This window comes from Periplaneta americana, chromosome 2, assembly GCF_040183065.1.
Source record: "Periplaneta americana isolate PAMFEO1 chromosome 2, P.americana_PAMFEO1_priV1, whole genome shotgun sequence".
NCBI lineage: Eukaryota > Metazoa > Arthropoda > Insecta > Blattodea > Blattidae > Periplaneta > Periplaneta americana.
In genome coordinates this window covers 149,916,654-149,929,572 of record NC_091118.1, presented here as the reverse complement: position 1 = coordinate 149,929,572, position 12,919 = coordinate 149,916,654, and the positions used below count along the sequence as shown (strand labels likewise).

The 12,919-nt window shown below is 36.5% G+C and overlaps 1 protein-coding gene across 1 annotated transcript in view; it reads right to left on the bottom strand.

Annotated features, from left to right (window-relative positions):
* Myo95E (Myosin 95E) overlaps positions 1 to 12,919 on the bottom strand; it is a 463,721-nt gene that overhangs the window by 116,097 nt on the left and 334,705 nt on the right. The window lies entirely within an intron of this gene.

The window sequence follows — 12,919 nt, the reverse complement described above, 5'->3', positions numbered from 1 at the left end:
TGGATCATATTGTGAGGAGACAAAGAGAAAGGCAGACGATAGAAAAAATTGGAGAATGCTGCGTTTGCACTGAGAGAACTGCCTTTGGGAGAACACTATGAATGAATGAAATTCTTGCTATATGTACAGTTACTAGAAGAACTACCGAGCGAGGTGGCTAATGCATTCCGCGTGGGACTTGCATTCCGGAGATTCATGGTACGATTCCCGGGTCGACAAACCTGACTGTGGTTTTTCCGTGGTTTTCCACAGTTATTTAGGCAAATTCCGGGTTGGAATTTTCCCGTGTAGGAAAATAATTTAGATTTCATATCATTCATCTCCATCTCATTCCATAGACATATTCAAGTCAATACGCATGTCTGCGTTCGCTTACGAGGGGGAGAGGGGCTCCTCTCCGCAACCGTTCCTGAGTTCCTAGCCTTCCTCAATATCTTTGCCAGAATTCATTTCTTAAGAGCACTCCCAAGGGCGCTTCGACACCTTGGAGGGCCGTTGAAATGGATCCTGTGCTGTTTGGTCATCTTGGGTATATTAACTGAGGGCGGGAGAGGGGTAGGAACTCCCATTGGGTGAGCGGGTGAGGGGGTCACATGCGGCCGGTGGGCTAGTACATCTTATTCTCATTCATCCCAAAAATTCGGGGTGCACAATAGGGCTCAGTATGGCCGACGTGCAAAGGATCGCCCCGAACCCGCCCCAAGCCACCGTAACCTAACCTAGAAGAACTACTTTTTTGTAATTCTGTATTATTTATTTATTTAAGAAACGAAAACAATACGAAACATAAAAAATATTAAGGTTTTCTTCTCTATGCTAATAATATTGTTAAGTAGCCTTACTAATCTCCAATAAATAATTTCTAGTTCTCTTTTGCGTAAATAAAGTATATTTTTATGTTATTCAGGTGTCTCAGTTATATAGGCCTACTTATGTTTTACTCAGTTACCTAGGGTAGTCAGAAATAACGAGCCTTCACATATGTTTATGTTATAGCACAAGTCCTTAATATGTTAATGTTATTCAGGTGTCGCATTTGACTTGAGAAATTAATTTTTTTTCTTATTATAAACAATAGCAGAGAATTAGCCTATATTTGCTCAGTTGCCTGAAGTAACCAGAAATAACGATCCCAACAGACAAATCGACCCCTTTGGTCTAACCCAGTGGTCGTCAGCACTCGCTGAAATGTGCAACGGGTACGCGGTGCCGTCCCATGTACACCGTCGTGCAGCAGGCAGAGATAGAGAGCATACCCGCTAGCAGCTACGCAATGCACTATGGTGCGCTGCGTTTTCAGCGGGTAAGAGATGCTAGCCCCAGCGTGCTCTGTGCTGACGACCCCTGGTCTAACCGATAAAACATGTACTATATAATTCCAAAACGCTGGAAATGTTAAGTTCCAGTATACGACAGAATACCCAGAAGTCTAGTTCTGACCATATTCACCATGAAAATCTAAAAACGCGTATTATGAACAATTCAATCTACGTATTATAGAGTGAGTTAATATTCTTTTTACAAATTCATACTATAAAATAATGGCATTTCCTCTACAAATGCGAACTGATCTTATCCAGTGTTACTATGAATGTAATAGCAATTTTTCGTAACTGGAAGCTTAAAAAAATTGAAGAGACCGATTTCGTGGAAGACAAATAAAACATTGTGGTACACAAAAGTCCGCATAGAGCGATGTGAATACTGCAGTGGTTTTACAAAGAAATTTGACAAAATTCATAATATGGAACATGAAGTGTAAATCAAATTGCGAGGCATAGTAGATGAGCTACCAAACAGTGCGACGAATTTATAGAAATTGCTTTATATCTGAATGAACCATAGTTTTTATGAACAAAACTATATTACTATTTTTTCTAAAAACTTACTTCTTAATAAAGTTTGAAGATTTTAAAATCTTTTGTGACTTTTTAACGACCCTATACTTCGAAACTACCGATCAATATAGATCTTCCGGTAATAAAAAAAAACTTATTCTTTTGTCACAAGACATCATTCGACTAAGCTATGTTTGAACCAGCCTAAGAAGGACATTCAGAATTAATAAATGCAAACTCATAACATATTTCACGAAGATAGCTGTTAGGAGAATTAAAAATTACTCTACAATTGTATTTAAGGAAAACTGAATGTTTTACAAACTTTTGTAGAAAAGACGAAGTTTTATTCAAACAATGGTTTCAATATTCATACGTAGAATGTAGTCACTTCTGTGCAGTGAAATGCTAAATGGAATTAGTGGGGGATAGAATTGAGCACAATGGGAGGACCTAAGTTTTGCAGTGTGACAACCTGGATTAGCATATCTGGGCCCCTTCAATTCTCGGACACAATTTCACTTCCAGCAGAGTCGCATCTGTGTAATAATGGAATGTAGATGATCACATATGAAAACACACCCAGAAATGCAATGATATTCAAAAGTAACCAAATCATGAATAATTCATGATGATATAAATGAATCTGTCCTCAGATCGCGACTGAAAGATAATGAAAACACTCGTTTTCTTTCCTTACGAAATTAAATTGACGACAAGAAAGTTTTAATATCTCCTTCAAAAAATATTTACCTATTCTATTTGTCTATATTAATTCAAGTGTAGGAAAATTACGTACTTAATAATCATGGTATCTATTCGTGGTGGCTCAAATTATAATGTATCTAATTACAAAACCAGTGGAACTGAGTTCAATTCCCTCGAGGAAAGGGAAGACTTGTCTGTCTCTTATATTGAGTGAATGTCCGTTGTATTGTGTTTATCCTTCGCTGTCTTAGCAATGGCGTTGCGCTATGTTGACCACAAGACAAGCGAGCTTATAAATACAGTAGAACCCCGATTATCCGTCACCCTATTAACCGATTGGTGGATTATCCGACTATCTTTCTGTCGATTTTTTTTCCTACAGAAATATATGGAGTATGCTACTGTACAATTAACAAGTTATTTTTGTGCGAGATCGTACGTATTTGCTTGGTTTCCGCACAAAACCAATCCGCGGAAAAATATAAAATTCCACATTCAGTATTCCCAACCTAACACACATAACAATTTCCCTCTTCTTACCGCTTAAGTGACATATTGATTTTACTGCTTTAGGCTTTTAACATATTATTTTTAGAGACGTTCAATATAGCAATAATTATAAATTGGAAACTTACCACTGCAATTTCACCTAAACTGCACTGTTAATTATTGTTTTTAAATATTTGCAAAAATTAAGTAAACTCTACAACTCCACTGAAGTTACTGCATTCGTGATGCAAGTAACATTAAGGAAGCCGTGAAAAAATCAACAAGATTCCAGACTCATCTTAGACTGGGGGGGGAAAAAGACAGACGTATATCACGGCCTGCTGGGTATAGTAAACACAAAAAACATTTTAAAGCAACAATGTTGAAGATAAATATTTTTGTTTTGCAAATTTTCCGTCATTGAACAGAAACCAAGATGGAGATTTCATTGAAACTAATTAGAAATTCCTCTTTCAGGTATGTAATAAACGATCTTCGCACAAAATAATGTACGATACACGAGCGGTATGTTTTCTTTCAATTCTCGGAAATTAAAAAAGCTCAACTACGTTTCGCTTTTTCAAACTTTTCCTCGAGCATGAAAACTTCAACATACCGCTCTTGTAACGCATATTACTATTCCAGAGAGGGTTATTACAAGACTTTACCCTTGCACAGTATGGTCTACTGTTCTAGTTGTCATGCTTATAATTTCTATATAAAATGTCTTCCACGAGTATCAAAAGAAATCGTGTTGTGCAAAGTACAAAAAGTGCAAATAACTGAGTGCTTTCGGGAAACGAGAAATTGTGGCTCACTCAATACGAGATTGGAGTCACAATAATGTGTAATTTAATAAATACCACGGATGGCTTATATAAAGTATGTCATCATCATTTTCCTAACAAGTATGAGGCCAAGTGGCCTGTTACGGTCTCAAACTAGAATTTTCAGTCCATCTCTTCTTTGGACGGCCTAGAGATCTTTTGCCATATGGATGGTAATGAAACAGTGCTTTTGGAATTCTGCATCGATTCATTCGTTCGAGATGCCCTTTCACTGAAGTTGATATTTGCTGATGAACTGTATAATGGGTTCTATTTGAAGTTCTTGCATTATGTCCTCATTTTTTTATGATCCCAGCGAGTATATCCAGCTGTTGCTCTCATAAACCTCATCTCACTTGCTGTTATTCTACTGACATCTTTATTCTTCACAGTTCACGCTTCACTACCATAGCTTAATACTGGCTGTGCTAAGGTTTTATACAACCCTATTCTTGTGTGTCTTTGTACTAGTGAAGGTTTCATGATTTTATTAATGATCCCCCTTGTTTTATTATATTTACATATTTTTTCAGCAATATCTACTTCATCATAAGGTGATAGTGTATAGCCAAGGTAAGTGAAGGTATGTACTCTTTCTATTATTTCATTATTCAAACAGATTTTACTTGGTACAGGGAATTTCTCACAAAATGACATGAGTTTCGATTTTTCAATATTAATTTCCATGTTATATTTTTCACTGACCATATTTAAATTATGTACTGAATATTGTAAATCATCTTCAGTTGATGCCATGAGAACTAAATCATCAGCGAAAAGTAAAGCATCAAGCTGCAAATTTCGATTAATTGGAATAAATTCATGGCGTGTCTGTCGCCAATCTTGAATGATTCTATAAACAGAAGTGGTGAAAGGCCACAGCCTTGTCGTACTCCACTATAAATGGGTCGCCACTGTGAAAGTTTATTGTTGCTTCGAATTGCTATGGTGGTTGTTTTATATATATTGTACATATTTGGTATAATCTGTTGAGGCACTTGATCATCTGCCAAAATCTGTAGTAATTTATTCCGATTAACTTTATCAAAAGCCTTTTTAAAGTCAATGAATGCCATATGCGTTTCTAGATTAAATTCTCTATGTTTCTCCACCAGTAATTTCAGTGCGAAATATCCATCACAACAGGACCTTCCTCGACGAAAACCATTTTATTCCTCACTGATAATATTGTCGTAATGCTTATTGAGTTTGTTTTTCAAAATATTTGCATAAATTTTATATCCTGCGTTCAATGAACTTATTCCTCTATAATTATCCGTAATTTTCAAATCTCCTCTCTTATGTATAGGGATTACAATAGATAGGCCTATAGTCCAACTTTCTGGAAATCCTTTTCCCTCCCATATCAAATTTAAAAATCTCAAAAATCTTTGTAGAAATTTATGGCTAGCATATGAGACCTCCACTATTCCTGTCTTTCCACAGATAGCCATTACAAGAAATTTCCTTGTCCCCCAAAATCCCGCTGTTTCAATACAAGACCATAGAGGAAACTACGAAAGTGTAAAAATTATTCACTAAATTTACGAAAATATTTTATGGTACGGATTATCCGATTTTTTCGATTAACCGTTCAGCCCACTCCCTTCATTACCACGGATAATACGGGTTCTGCTGTAGCAGCAAAATTCACATATCGCATTCTTGATTTTTTCCGAGTTAAATTAGCCTGCCATCAACAGATTTGTGCAAATATCTCTCTTTTTTTTTTTTTTTCAAATTGTCGGTTAGTCTATTATTGCGTAACTCCGTCCATTCAATAATTCTATCAGTAGTATCGCACGTGTATCCAGATTCGACCTTGGGCGAGTGGAAATGGAGATTTATTTCCTTTGTCAATGGGACTGGTGAACGTCTTTTGCCTTCTATTTGTCCTACGTTGTCCGAAGAGCCCGCCTTAACTCTTGTATAATGCAACTAGATGGTAAGCATTATGCAGCATGTACAAATACCAATTCATATTCATTACATTTTTAAAGCTACTCGTATTTTTAAGTACAGTTGGTGTTCTATTTCGTATAAGCAGCTGGTTACCCTACTAATTACGTTTCACTGTTCTTAATTTTGGCATTTACAGAAGTGAGCATTAAGGATATAGCATTCCTCCGCAAATCCTCCCTACATCTGACTTCTTTGCATTAAGTCTCATGAATATTTCATCCAGACATTAAAGTAGGTCAGCTTCCTTTATTCGTACCCTGTTGCAATGTTATTGCTTCCTAACTAAATTTATTTAACCTCATAATCAATGATTCAGTCTCACAGTCTGCCACTTCCACATTCTTCTGACAGTGTTAACTTGAAACCGTAACTCATTTTAATTTCAATCAGAAGCTATAAGATACCAGTTACTCAACCATTCACTACCTCAATTAGGAAAGCCACCCTCTTGGATATCTGGGAGTGACAGCTCTTCTTGCCAAGGGAACAGAGGGATAAAGGGGATAGACTGCTAGAAGAACTTTCCATCAAGAGAGTCTAACTTGTCAACTACAACAGCTTGTTGACTGTAGTGAGGATAGTCTAAAAACTACATCGCCGCATACACTTAACATAATATTGTTGAGGTTAGCCTTTATCCTGTGCTCCTGATGGTTCATGCTTTACTTCAAATAAACAGCGTTATTGATGGGTTATGATCTTAACTACAGACACTGCTTGAGAAGCAATTAACCTTTATAACTTAAAGCTTAATTACAATTTCAACAGGTCTTTCTTCATTTTTAGTTTCCTACCAACAGTTTTTCCCACGAGATTTATTTTAACTATTACACTTTTACTACGTCATACTACTTTTGACCAATAAAACGATATGAAATGGACGTGTTTCAACCAATCATGGCTGTTTATCGCTACAATTTTATTACTTCCCTAGAATTTGTTTGTTTTTATCACTTCCCTAGCATTTATTTGTTTCTATCACTTCCCTAGCATTTATTTGTTTCTATCACTTCCCTAGCATTTGTTTCTTTTTTGCCAACATTTCAAAATGCAAATTCTTTACGGCACTATAAAACGTGCTTTGCGAAAGTCATTTGTTTCTCGCATAGTCAACTGAAAATAGCGGCTCCGTTCAAACGTTTTTGTGAAGCTAATATTAGTGAAACAGAATTTTAGTAAGCCAATTAATATTTTATTGCATTAGAGTAATTTATTTCTTCTAATCTTTAAATAATTTCTTCTAATCGTGTAATAGTCAATTAAAATGTTACGTTTTATTTAACGACGCTCGCAACTGCCGAGGTTATATCACGTCGCCGGTGTGCCGGAATTTTGTCCTGCAGGAGTTCTTTTACATGCCAGTAAATCTGACATGAGCCTGTCGCATTTAAACGCCATCGACGTGACCCGGGATCGAACCCGCAACCCGCATAGAAGGCCAGCGCTATACCAACTCCGTCAACCAGGCCGACTAGTCAATTAGATCCCACTCGAGTTTTGATTTTTTCTAGATAAATCAAAACCTCTATTGAGATTACTGTTGATAAAAGTTTTGTTAAATATATTTACTAAATAAATATCTCTAAATCCCAATTTTCTTAAACCTTGCTTTTCTTAGAGAGAAATTACTAAAATAATAGTTTCAGTATGTTTGCATAAGATGTTATTTCGTAATAGTTCTTTCTTCTGAAACGTGGTAATTTCCATTGTTGCAATAATTGCTTTGTTCTACTAAAACTCGTTGCTAGGAGAGTTCACTCGTAATTGAAATTCATGGGCACATCATAGAGAGAACTGCAAATTATTCTATCACTATTTAGAAGAATGAAAAGAGAAGTCTGCATCGTCTACGACACAAGATTCACAACAACGATCATAAGATGACCTGTAACCTTAAGTATTCCTTAAATTTTATTTCCTATTATCGTATTTGCTAAAAGAAACATTACGTACCTACATGCCATTAAGAACACGTCGCGTCACCCAAAATTTGAAATGCAGCGGCGATTGTGATGGTATAACCAAAGCCACCGTTTCTGGCGCGTGAAATAAGTAATGGGAACGTTAAGAGCGAGTATCTTATCTTTTTTTTTTTTTAATTTCATTTATTATATTCCACAGATCTTACATTAGCAATGAAGCTCTAAGATGTGGAACAAGTCAAAATTTTACAAGATTACAATCATAATTACAACTTTTATAATATTTTACAATTTTACAATTTTGCTATTTTCTACAATTTTATAACATTTTGGCGCGATATAGTCAGATGAGGTGCCACAGTATATGGGCGAGAAAGCTTACAACTGTGATTGGCAGATTGCTGATGTCACATCTGTTTAGGATATGGTACCACTCTCAATCGAAGTGGCAACAGATATACAACTGTGATTGGCGGATTGCTGACGTGACGTGTTGGGTGGCACCGTTCTCAGCTGCACTGGCAACAAGTGTTCACTGACTGGCTTTTTACTCAAGGACACACGCCAAAAACGCTGGCACTGGCTGTAGTGGCACGGTACCGTAGTGATTGTTGTAGTGTTGACAGTATTGATTATTGTGATTAAATAGCGAGCAAAGGTTTAAGAAGTCTCTTGGAAAATCTATATATTATTATTCTAGCAGAAAAGTTTCTGAATTGAAAAATTTGCCCGTATATTTCTTTGGAAAATTTTCGGCCTGACCAAACTGTTGCTTTCTTTGCTCCCTTGCTCACAGTCTCCAGAGTTGCATTAGCTACCAGCTTATATAAAAAAAATAAAATAAATAAAAAAAAAATAAAAATAAAAAAAAAAAACATTGGTCATAAGATATCTCCAAGCCTGAAGACCGTTCCGATAACGGTTTCGATTACTCGAAGCGGACTTGCGGGAGGAAAAGACGGGTGTGACGACATAAGAGTATGAAAAAAAATCCTTAAAACTGCTGAAATTAAAAGCATTCGCTCACTATCACTGTCAAACTTTTACTTCACTGGGATAGAGAAGCAACATAGATAGCGGTCAGTAGACAATGTTTTTGGTTTTAACAAACACGCATAACAATCCGAATTACAGAAACATTTTTTCGTTTCATCTCGTCCTCCTTTCTCTGTGACATTGGCCAGGCTCGGAGATATTTTGCGTCCACTTGTATGCAAGTCGTCCTACCTTTGATGACTGTGCCAACACTAATTCAAAACAGAGCCATTATCGGGTTTGCTTCTGCATAACATTCGTACTGATTAAGAAACAAGCGCTATATATTCTGAGAACTTCATGGGGTCTAATCTACGTATTTTGTCACAACACTATTAGCTCCTCATGGAGCTCATGTATGCCTATCGTTATTAAATAATTAGTTATTATTGGGTGAGCGAAACATTAATATGATGAGATGTGGTTCTTTATTCCCCGAATGTGTTACATCTATAGGCTCCCCATTTACAACGATTCATAAATCAGTCACCCATATCCATAACAATTGCGAAGTTCTACGTTGTTTTGGAAGTTGTGTAGTGTAGTTAATTTTCAAACAAATTTTACGCCTATTTTACAATCTTGATCAGTTTTAAATTGCGCATGTACAGTTTCCGTGTGATTGTGTAATACAGTGAAACCTCTCATTTACGGACATCGAAGGGACGTAACAATCTGTCCACATCTGGGAGGTGTCCTTTATTGGGAGGGAGGCTCCACAATCTAAAAGTAAATTTATAATATGCATTATGTATCCGTTCACACTTTAAATGAAATGTATTACTGTAGATTAATTCTAAATACAGTATACTACAGTATATTCATTGCAACTTTGAATTACACTAGATAAGACCGAAAAAGAAATATACTGTACAGTACCGTGCCATGCAATTTTATTCTAGATCTACAGTTATGCAGTACTGTAATTTAAAGTTCTAAACTTAACCTTTACGTTCAGGTGCCATGTCTCTCGAAACAGAAGAACTCTCTGATTGAAGTGAAGAGAATAAATCCTACTAAATCCTACTATCCCTATCATGTGTCGAATACAATTTCACGATCGCGGAAACTTTGGACCCATCAGACAGGTGAAATTTTATGACTGTTTATCCACCCGGTTTCAGCTAACAAGGGGTAGCCTGATGGGCTAATGGTAGCCTACGAGACCCTTATTGTCTTCTTTCATGTTAAGGAATTCCTGTACAGTTCTCAAAACTAAATTTTCCATTTTTATAACACATTAGGTTTTGAAATGAAAGTTCTGTCCGCAGTCAGGAGGTAAAGCAAGTTTTAGGACTCTGAAACAGCTGTCCGTGTCCGTTTCTGAGAGTGTCCGTAAACTAGAGTTAAATTTATCATTATTTCTACATTATTTCAGTTGGGACATCTGTCCGTATATGAGGAGTGTCCGTATCTTGGAGGTGTCCGTAAGGAGAGGCTTCACTGTATAGAAAATAAGTGTTCTGTAAATAATGGCTATTTGAGGAACAATTAGTTAATCTACCGATCATGGTAACAGATGAGGGATAATATTATACTAATACAATAAATGTTACTATAAAACATAGCAAAATCAATAAGCTAAACAAACTGCTTTGCAAAGAGAAAGCTTTTAGGCAACTATAATTCAACTGGTTATTTGGAAAAGGCCGCTTCTCCACTTGTATGCAAGTCGTCCTACCTTTGATGACTGTGCTAATACTGATGACGATAGTAGGCCTAATATTTGTGATGATATTGTTCGTGATGGCAACGACAGTGATGTTATGATTGTGATAATATTGTTCATGATGGCGACGATAGTGATGTTTATGATTGTGATAATATACTGTAGCTGTGATGATGATAGTGATGTTTGTGATGGTATTGTTGGTGACGGTGAGTACAGTAATGCGTGTGATGGTGACTATATTGCTCGTGATGGCGACGATAGTGACGTTATGATTGTGATAATATTGTTCATGATGGCGACGATAGTGATGTTGATGATTGTGATAATATACTGTAGTTGTGATGACGATAGTGATGTTTGTGATGGTATTGTTGGTGATGGTGAGTACAGTAATGCGTGTGATGGTGACTATATTGCTCGTGATGACGACGATAGTGATGTTATGATTGTGATAATATTGTTCATGATGGCGACGATAATGATGTTGATGATTGTGATAATATACTGTAGTTGTGATGACGATAGTGATGTTTGTGATGGTATTGTTGATGATGGTGAGTACAGTAATGCGTGTGATGGTGACTATATTGCTCGTGATGGCGACGATAGTGACGTTATGACTGTGATAATATTGTTCATGATGGCGACGGTAGTGATGTTTAGGATTCTGATAATATACTGTAGTTGTGATGATGATAGTGATGTTTGTGATGGTATTGTTGATGATGGTGAGTACAGTAATGCGTGTGATGGTGACTATATTGCTCGTGATGGCGACGATAGTGACGTTATGATTGTGATAATATTGTTTATGATGGCGACGATAGTGATGTTTAGGATTCAGATAATATGCTGTAGTTGTGATGACGATAGTGATGTTTGTGATGGTATTGTTGATGGTGGTGAGTACAGCAATGCGTGTGATGGTGACTATATTGCTCGTGATAGCGACGATAGTGACATTATGATTGTGATAATATTGTTCATGATGGCGACAACAGTGATGTTTATGATTGTGATAATATACTGTAGTTGTGGTGACGATAGTGATGTTTGTGATGGTATTGTTGATGGTGGTGAGTACAGCAATGCGTGTGATGGTGACTATATTGCTCGTGATAGCGACGATAGTGACATTATGATTGTGATAATATTGTTCATGATGGCGACGACAGTGATGTTTATGATTGTGATAATATACTGTAGTTGTGGTGACGATAGTGATGTTTGTGATGGTATTTACAGTAATGCGTGTGATGGTGACTATATTGCTCATGATGGCGACGATAGTGATGTTATGATTGTGATAATATTGTTCATGATGGCGAAGATAGTGATGTTTATGATTGTGATAATATACTGTAGTTGTGATGACGATAGTGACGTTTGTGATGGTATTGTTCGTGATGGTGAGTACAGTAATGCGTGTGATGGTAACTATATTGCTCGTGATGGCGACGATAGTGATGTTATGATTGTGATAATATTGTTCATGATGGCGACGATAGTGATGTTTATGATTGTGATAATATACTGTAGTCGTGATTACGATAGTGATGGTTGTGATGGTATTGTTCGTGATGGCGAGTATAGTAAAGCATATGATGGGTACGATATTGCTCGTGAGGGAGACGACAGTGATGTTTGTGATGGTAACCATATTACTCGTGTTGACGATGATAGTAATGTTTGTGATTGTGACTATATTGTTCGTATTGTGATGGTGACAATATTGATTTTGGTGGTGGCGATTATTGTGGTTCTGATGGAATAATGACTGTAGTTGTGGTGATAGTGATGGTGGTGTTTTTGTGACGGTCATATTCGTTGTATTGGCGGTGATAGTGGTAGTGATGTTAGTAATGGTGAACTGGTAGCAATAGTTGTGGTAGTGATGACAGTGGTGCTTGTGATATTTATTAGTCATGATGCCGGTGTGGTTTAAAGTTGTGGTGGTTATGAAAGTGATGATATTGTTCGTCATGGTAGCGGCGGCCGTTGATGATGATAATGATTATAAAGCGATCATTATATGTATTTTCTATAAAACTACTTTCTTAAATTATTGTATTTAAAAATATTTCAAAACTAGCGTTGACATAAATTATTCAGCTGCATTTTATGTAGGCTATGTTTCCTGAAGATGTTACGTTTGTAGAAGTTTTTATTCCTCCTACTAAAGCATGAGAATGCGCTTTGTTGTAATAATCCCAGTTTTGGAACTCAGATTTGCTAGGCAATTGCATCACTAATTATTTCAATATCAGGACTCTTTCAGGGGGGAAAAAACGTAATGGCGAATACTTGTTATGTAGATTCTAATTCGTAACAAACATCGTCGGATAAAATGCAGACCTATTACAAACTTTCTATCATTTCTGCGCTTAGGAAACATGTAAGAAAATTAATTTAGTTATTTTTAATTAAAAGCAATACTTTGTTAAGTACATACTATATTAACATCGT